This window comes from Sinocyclocheilus rhinocerous, unplaced genomic scaffold, assembly GCF_001515625.1.
Source record: "Sinocyclocheilus rhinocerous isolate Xijiao unplaced genomic scaffold, SAMN03320098_v1.1 scaffold2298, whole genome shotgun sequence".
NCBI lineage: Eukaryota > Metazoa > Chordata > Actinopteri > Cypriniformes > Cyprinidae > Sinocyclocheilus > Sinocyclocheilus rhinocerous.
Genome location: NW_015627548.1, coordinates 233,484 through 243,140, shown reverse-complemented (window position 1 = coordinate 243,140; position 9,657 = coordinate 233,484). Strand labels below are relative to the sequence as shown.

Genomic DNA, 9,657 nt, shown 5'->3' with positions numbered 1-9,657 from the left:
AATTTACATTTTAAATTACTTTTACATATTCAAAAACAGTCTTTTTTTTAAAACGGAAACGTTGTGCATATACAGTTGTGTATTTTATGATGCAAATGCCAATTTACAAGATAAAATGTCGCAACTTTCTACTTTTTAGTGACAGATATAAAATAAGAAGTAGTATTAATAATGACAAATAATACTTATATTCAAATAATCCGCATTTGTCACTGAATTGAGCCCAGCATGTGAATCTAATCGCGTGTGTTCAGCACCAGGGACAGCGACTCTGATCGATACACAGAACAAAAGCTGCGAAAAATCCACCGTTTATTATAGTGAGCAGATGTGAACATTCCCCGTTTCGAGGAGATCTGTGCATTTGTGCGATGCTTTCGTAACAGTGACACTTGTGAGTCGTTGCAACAAGGTCCGAGTTCGTCTAAAATAATGATCAATAAAAACTAGCAACATATGCATGCCAAAGAAACGATAAAAGCCGGGACGAAACTAGCCTGTAAACTTTTTTCAGTCTTTCAGAACTTAAACTTCTAGTTAATTTACATAATCTGAACGTGCGTCAGCCAAACCAATAAATATATATAAACCAACCCCTCGCCAGTGAGATGTCAACACAGCAATAAACGCATACATTTCCCCATGATTTTATGTAACAAAACGTATTTTGGGCCCATCGATTCACAGTCTGGCATTTGTTTGTGAACTGAAAGCGTAAACAGCTATTCCAAACAGTCTTTTTGGTGTGCTAGGAGCAGAATATTTTATTCACCCCCTTTGGAAATGTCATACTGTCCTTGCTGGCCTCTTGCGGCTGTGTTTTCATCACGTTGTTGGAGCGTCCAAGCGCTCCAGTCTCTAAGATCGACCCTTTGGTCGAGGTGGTCCAAGAAACCGTAGTGTTCGTGTGCGCTTGGTTCAAGGAGCTGTGTCTAAACAAGGGGTCGTGAAAAACACCATCTACCCAGTTTCTGAGAGTCGTGACAGGTGAGTCCTGCTGTCTCTCCAGGCCGCTGACAGGTGAGGAGGCGGGGGGCGATGGCTGGCACCGAAGCATACACGAGGAGTACTCTGTTGGGTTCAACGAGGTCGCGGTCTGGGCCAGAGACCAGATGCGGGGTTTGCTGTCCAGTAACGCAAGGCCCTGCTGCTGGAAGCACGCTTTGCTGTGCTCGCAGTCTTCCGCGGTGCTTTTCAAGCAGCTTTTGGCTTCGAGCAGACCGGGGATGGAGAGCTTTGGAGGCGCTTCTTTGAGGCGGTCGTCGGTGGTCGCCATGTGTGCGTTCATGTGGAAGCGGTGCTTGAGTTCACACTCGGAGCTCTCAGACTCAATGGTATCAAAGTCGTCCAAGTCACTCAGCTGGAGCTCCTTGTCCTCTCGACTTTTACTCTCTGTTCAAAAATAGCGACAGAAAGTAAGTGGAGAGCGAAAGAGAACAAAATATACAAGCCTGTGCATTAGGCTACTGAACACCCGAAACTTCCGCTGTTATTAATATAATACTAATATATATATATATATATTTGCATTATATAACGCTACACAAATAATAAGTTATTGTACAATAAAATAGTCCTTCCACCAGACCTTCACAAGTTTGCGCTTTCAGCAATATTCTTGAGAACTCAGATAGCTCAGTGTTATTTTGTCAAAATAAAAACATAAAAAAAAAAAAAAAACAGGGTAAATAGGCCTAATAATAACCTAAATTGATATGACAGAATAGGCTAGTGAAGAACGGAATGGAGCTGACCGTCATCGTTGGTTTCACTTTTGATTTGATCTTCTTGCGACCCATCCTCATCATCCTCCTCATCATCATCGTACTTCTTATCGTCGGAGCCCTTGCTTCTCGGTGGCCATGTCATCTTGTTCTCCTTCTTGAGTCTTCTTCTGGCGTTGGCGAACCAGGTGGACACCTGCGTGAGGGTCATCTTGGTGATGATGGCCAGCATGATCTTCTCTCCTTTGGTGGGATAGGGGTTCTTTCTGTGCTCCTGGAGCCAGGCTTTTAATGTGCTCGTGGTCTCACGCGTGGCGTTCTTCCTTCTGCTTCCTCCCTCCATAGATCCGTATCTGTGGCATGAAAGAAAGGTGTGGTGGGAAATTTTATTATTATTTTTTTTCTTCAGTGCAACAGAGAAATGCAAAGACTTTTATTTCCTTAAGGCCTTTAAACGTCCTCGCATTTCTCTTTTTTAACAGAGCGAACAAATTGCTTGATCGAGTGCACCGGCCGAGTGTCTGTCCATTAAAGCACTTCAGGGGAAACCCTGAAGGCCAAACATGATATAACATAAAATATACATCAAAGACAGTGACCTGAAATGCAAAGGAAATTCCGTTATTGCTTTAATTTCCTTAGTGGAAAAAAAAAAATATATTGTGCTAATTATTGCATCAATATGTTGAGCGCTGCCTATGAAATTGATCCAAATGAACCGAGTCATGCTCATGTTATGGACAAAGTGTCTTATCAAATGTGTATATATATATATATATATATATGTTATAATCAGTAATTATATTGAATTCAAGGTACCAAATTCATCTTTCAGACCCCAATCAGAGCATGAGTTTTATATAATCACATGATATTTCGAGGATTTGCCTTCAGGTCTGTGTAAATCTGACTCTCAGGACTGCAACACGTGAGGAGATGATTTGTGGCAGATTTCAAGCAGCTCCACATTCTCCTGCAAGTGTCTTGACAAGTTCATACACTTCTATTCTGAGTCTCTCTCTCCGCGCAGGCATGCTTCATCTTCTGATGCAGTGCTTCACAGTCACGCTTTACAAAGGTGTTCAGTGAATCATGCATCTTGGTTATTTTCATTCATTTTCATTCATTTTATGATGAAAAATAAACAGTGACCGAAACGGCAATATTTCCCTCACATCTTAACCCGCGAAAGGTGCAAACACATGCTCACAGAGTTATGACTGAACAGACCAGAAGTGTGTTATTCTCTGAAGAATAAGAGTTGTTGTGTTCTGTACGTGTTCATGATCACTCTATATTACAGCATTTTCTCTCTATGGGCGACAAATGACAGAAAACACTATAAAAACTGCTGCATTTCCCCCAAAGAAGCGAGTCCAGTAACTACTACAGGGAGTGTAAAATTAATCAAGCAGCATAAAATGTGGAGTGCTGCTTTCTGGCGCGCAGATAAATCCCAAACGTGTGGGAAATTACAATCAATGAGCATTTTCAATCTTAAATGCACTGTACTGATGTCCATACATAGGTAACATCAACATAGTAAAGTGCAGCAAAGGCTCATGAGAGTGTGGATTAGGGTTGATATGATGTTGAGTTCATGTAATTACCCTTATGAAGCTTTTTTCTCAGCTCCATGGTTGAGCATTTGCAGTGAAGTTCCATTAGAAATCTAATTAAGTGCTCTTTGATGAATATATTAGTGCTTAGGGGCGGGTTAAAGGTCAGAGGCGTTCAGTTTGACTTGGGTTAAAGGTAAACGACATAAATGACATGTTGGAAATGTGGATGATCATAAATGCATGCTTTCTGTTGTATATATTTTATAAAGATATTGAAATGCCGTTCATCTGCGTGTGATGATGTGATGAATGTGGGTCAAAGACGGTGTCGATCATGTCTGATGTGTTCTGGAGTCTGTCCCGGCCGATCAAAGCTGCGGGAGCGTCTCTGCTCTCCTCCGCTGCAGTGGCTAAGAGGTTTCGCATGTTGCTGTTCACTCTCCATGCATTATTGATCAGGAGGCTCAGCTCACGCTCTCTCTGCTCAGTTAAGCTGAGCAGGTGTTCCTCAAACAGCTAGTTAGAGATGCAAACACTCAGCCGAGAGCATCTGACCAGCTGCTTTAGAAGCATTTTATCTTGTGTTAATAGTGCACATATACAACGAAACAAGATTTTGCACATGTAAATGTTCATTTATCAGTTGATAATGCATGAATAGAGAGAGATGCACTCTTTCTAATTGTGCAATTGTGTGTTGCACATACAGTTTATTCTTCACGTGTTTTGGCTTAAATTATATGATTGTATTAGAGACAAGTCTATATTTTAGGTGTTGTGACTGATTTTTGATGCTTTTTTTGTCTCTTTTAATTTGTCTTTAGTAGTTCATTTTAAATGCTCCTGCAGTGTGTCAACAGTGTTTAAACGTACACTTAATCCAAGCAGTTCATCAGTTAATAGATTTCTAAAAGCTGCATGTGTATTAAACATGCAATAATCAGCAAATGCTCTTAAAATAGTTTTAGAAAAAAACTCCATATTAATATAAAATAATAATAATAATAAACTCCATGTTTAGCATGTCAGGAACTGCAGGATACAATAATATACAATAATTTAAACTATACAATAATATCCCAAAGTGTCAGGGTTGTTATCATCAACAAAAACTAAAATAATAATAATAAACTTAATAATAATAATAATACTTCATAAATAAATATATATATTAATTAAATAATAATACAATTAAAATGGAAACAGAAAATATAAAAATAAAATCTAATTTGAAATAGGGGTTAATTCAGGATAATTGGGACATTTTTTTCCAGTCATGTCAAATGGCAAAAAGTGTCGCAATTTACCTGAATTCACTGATACTAAAATAACACCGGTGTGTGTGTGTGTGTGTGTGTGTGTCAGGATCTTTTCGCTTTATTATTACACCAGTCTAGCTGGATAAATGCCATTTTCCATTAATCCTCTTTCTTGGATTGCATTTCACGTTGGGTTATTTAATAGCTGTAACTGACTGTGAGCATCTGTGTGAAACACGTTATCATGATTGCAGATGCACATACTGAGAAATAACGTTGAGACAGTGTTGAAATGCCTCTATTTCTAATGTATCCCACACTGTAATGACAGACACCCGTCTGCCTGTCACAGCAGAACAGAGGAGATGTTTGCTTTCTTAAATCCTCCTCTCAGGTGCGTCCGTGTTTCTGCGGCGGTCGAATAGATATTTAGGAGAATGTGAAGAGCCTCAGGCGATCTCGGCTCGGGGATCCGCTTGTTTACCAGCTGCAGAGGGAACGAGACAAAGCCAAGCAGAAATTCACAAGTCAGTGACTGCGAGCAGAACAGATCAGGAAGAAGTTTCCGGCGGAAAGAGCTTGTCCTGCTCATAACTGCCAAGAGAATTCCCGCTTTACCTGTTCACATTTTCCTTTTTTCCAGCCAAAGCATGCAGCTTAAAAAGCAACTACATGTTAAATAGCTATTAAAATTGTATAATTGTAATACTTCCAGGTAAAAATATTCAAAGCGTCCCTGTTTCCCGTTCCGTGATTGAAGGGACTTGTGATTGAGTTTCCACACCGTGCTCCCGTCTGCACCCCAGAGCCTATTCGCTTTGATATTAACATGGCTCTGTCATTAGAATGCATCCCATTTGGCCGATTTATGGGTAAAATAAGATGCTGAATGAGACGATACAGTGCATTTGTGTTCTGAAGCAGCGTGATGAATTAATAATCGTGAGTGCTGAGGCTCCGGATAATCGTAGCCTCACGCGCTCTAATGTTTCTCACAGGCCTAAATATGAGGCTGGCTATTGTAAAAGTCATGAATAATGTCTTTTTAGTGTTTTGTGCAAAGAAAAGTGGGGCAAGATGGAGAGAAAATGCGTTGTGTGGGTTATTTGGGAAAATGCATTTTTCTTCCAGACTGAGTTGAGCTGAGGTGGGTCAGGAGTCGTGTGCTGGTTCTGAAGGTCTCGTCCCGAGCTGGATCCGTCTGGACTGATCGGTGGACTGAGACATGGCTCTGATTGACAGGAGGCTTTTTTAGATCTATAGTGATCTATAGTTAGATCTATAATGTTGGGAATGTTAACGGATCACTCGCTCCAGGTCCAGGTGGAATCAGGAAGAATGCAATAAAAAAGTCACATTACTTTAAAATTGAAAAACTCAAAAAAAGTCAGTGTGGTATAACCAATATGCAGGAAACCATTCCGTTACCATTAAACCATAACACAGGAAATGACATCACATACAGGAGCCTTGTAGACCCTCATGACTGTGTGTCAGGGTTCAGGACATTTTTTATGACAATTAAAAATTAGTTCAGGGTTTCATATGTCAAATGGTGTAACCCAAGAAAACATTAAGTTGTTCACAATTTTATAATACATGTTAGTGTTACTTTAGTATTTATGATAAAGTACAGTATTTGTTTATTTTTGCCTATATACTTTTTATTGATTTGTAGTTTTAGTGTATGAAATTCACATACGTTTACGAAATGTAAATGCATGCATAAAATGTGCTCTATAAATAAACTTGCCTTGCTTGCCAAGCACTTCAATTTAAGTAAGTATAGGTGTAAGAATACCCCCCTCCCTCCACACACACACACACACACACACACACACACACACACACTCACTCTGTCTCTCACACACACACACACACACACACACACACACACACACAATAAAACAATAATTAACAATAAAAACTTAATAAAAAACTAACTTCATGTCATGTGGTTATAAATTCTGAGATTCTCTTATGTTTGTTCTCCTTTTTCCTCTTCTTCATCTCAAAATGTTATTCGTCATTGTAGATAATCCAGTTTAAGCAATTGTTGCAGTGTAATTTAAACAGTTAGTTATTACATATCAGCTCATAAATCACACATTAAAGAGCAGTTTATATGCCTTAATGACACATTCAAAGCTGATTTAGTGCAGAGTCATTTCCATGCTTCCGGACACTCATTGCATGCATTGCATTGAATACATTTGGTTTGTAATTGACTGTATCGGAAACTGTGCTAATGCAATATTCTGCACTACAATGTAATTTTCCAATCTTGTCAATGAATGTCATTGACTGTCATGTGTGTAAAACAAAGCTGTATAAATAAACTGAGCTTCAATTAACAAAAACTCCCACAAAGGTGCGTCTGAAGTGTGAAGTTGAGGCGGCTGAAGGGAGGTTGGTGAAATGACATTATCTGCTGGATTTTGGAGGACGCTGTGCTTCTCTCTCACTGCCTTGTTTATTTTCCACCTGAATAAGCACATTTGAATTGATTTGAGAGGAGTGCTGATGTTTACATTAGCATGCATTACTGTGTCACGCTGCCTACGCTCTCACAGCAATGACGAGCGGCCATCATCAACTCCCCTTCTCCTCAACACTGCTCCGAATAATATTCATAAGCCACACACTCGCGGCCCGTAACCGCTAGGCTCTTCTGATCGCTGTCTGTGAGATCTGGCTGTTGGGACTGGCCTCTGATCGCTTTATTTAAAAAAAATCTCCTTCCTTTTCTTCCACTCAATAAACAGCATGCAGTGTTCTTGGTGTGAATCCATTTGTAATTGGATCTGTCCTCACTTTTGCTTTTTTGTTGTTGTTGAACTTGACACAAAGTTCAATGGAAATTTACCTAAATCTGCCAGTCTGCCCTAGAAATGCAAAGCCTGATCAAACGTTTCAATTGAATTCAGTGTTTTCATACCAAGGTGAAAAAAAAAAAAAAGGAGGGAGAAGATTTAATTTAGAAGCACGGAACTGTGCAAAAATCCACAAATGTATCCATTAAAAAATCCTTTAAAAAAGGATATATGGAATTTTTTTTAATGGCTAGAGAGGTGTCATTTTATCTCTTGTTGGCATATTTTATATTATATCTTTCAATGTGTCTTTTTTTTAAAGTCAGGTATTATAGATTTTACTAAAGATTTGAACAAGCCTATGAGTGCAATATCCATTATCAGCAGTATTCGAGCTATACCGTGGACTTTGGGGGAGCCCACTTGTTTTTTTTTTTTTAATGAATGAAGGCTTACAATGACTTACAAAGATACATAACAGCTACAAGTGTATGCACTACTTGCTTTATGCAAGCACTATATAGGATAAATCACTACACAGGATTTACCCTATTATACTTTATCGACACGAATTGATAGGTGAAACAACAAACAGCCACCCACAAATAGTCTATAAACAAAGCATCAGGCTGTCTTTGAGTTCACATGAAAACTTTAAAGTTACTCGTCGTCAGGCTACAGAAGAATACCATAATTCCTCCGTTCAATTAGGCCTAAGACATCGAGAGTCACGCAGACCTATAACAACCCAGCCACAACACATAATTGCGAATTTCATGCCTTACCTTAACACAGAATCGACCACAGAGTCCAGCGTTTATATTTTTTCTACGAATCTTTGGGTTAACATGTACTAAACATGAGTGGAATTTGCACCGCAGCGCCCCCACACCTTGATGCTCATGACAAGAATAGCATGTATAGTTATCTTTATTGAAGTTAATTAGGTTTAAATCGCCGTCATGCATGGATGAATGATATTTTTGCAATTTTACACATAATAATCCACGATGATCACATTACACAAAACTGAAATTGCACATCAAAATAACACATTGTCAATATTTTTTGAGACCCCCCAAAATTTCACAAATCACGTTTTCAGGGGAGCCCATGTCTTATTAAGGGGAGCCGAGCTCCCCCTAGCTCCCCCGTAGTTCGCACCCTGATCATCAGTATTGTTGTTTAATTTTACTGCAAGAGAATGCACATGTTTATCTGCTTCAACATGTGATGCAGTCGGTTCAGCAACTATTTTTGATACCCATTTGGAGACACGCAACTAGTGTTTCTGGTGCTCCAGTCTTGAGGAGCGAGTGCTGGCTGAAACTCTTGATGGCCGCTGTCTAATGGAGCAGAGCGAGATCTGCTGCTCTTCTCAAGGTTAATGTGTTTAGAGAGTAATCTCCTCATAGATCAACGCTTTGGCCAGCGTCTCCTCAGTCCACAGGCTCCACATTCTCTGTATTCATACTGTATCAAAGAATCTACACACTCCTATACAAAAGCCATTTTATTATAATATTAAATCACTTTCTAACAACCAAATTCTCTTCTGAAATAAACAGTCATTTTACTATACACTAGTTTTTGTTTATATTTTGAATTAGATTTTATTTCTACAATTTTTTTTCACTTAATTTTAGTTAGTTTTAGTAATTTTGTGTGCTTTTTCCCCCATTTTAATTAAATATGTTTATATAGTTTATATTAATTCGTTTTCATTTTGGGTTTAGTTACTTTAGTTCAAGTTCAAGTAAATCTAAATGAGTTTTTGTTTTACTTTACCATAATAAACTTGTCTCAAAATGTAGGTTTTCACATTAATCACATACTTTTACAGATCACCTCATACCCAATAAATGTCCCATTTTTTCAACCCAGGCTCAACAAAATGTAGTTTCATCATCTGTAACTGTGTAAAGCCCCGTGTAGTACAGAATGAAGCTAACATATTATGATGCAGCCCATCTACACCTTCATACCCACCTTTTCTTCTCCATCTCCGAAGCAGCATGACCTGAGAATACATTCAGAATCTTCTGCTCTGTGAAAATCTGCAGAGAAGCTCATTTCACTTGACTTTTGTTGACCTACTGCAACTTAATGTAAAATTAACAAATTATATCTTTGATTTGAATTAAAGCAGTTAAACTAGATTTGTCAGATGGACAAACGGTGAAAATTTCTCTTTATGTGTCGATTTACACATAAATACATACAGAGTTACATGGATTACACATAAATGCCCCATATCCATGAACGAGACACACACACACACACACACACACACGCATGT

The 9,657-nt window shown here is 38.7% G+C and overlaps 1 pseudogene; it reads right to left on the bottom strand.

Annotated features, from left to right (window-relative positions):
- Positions 1–300: 300 nt before the first annotated feature.
- LOC107730932 (iroquois-class homeodomain protein IRX-4 pseudogene) overlaps positions 301–9,657 on the bottom strand; it is a 40,687-nt pseudogene continuing 31,330 nt past the window's right edge.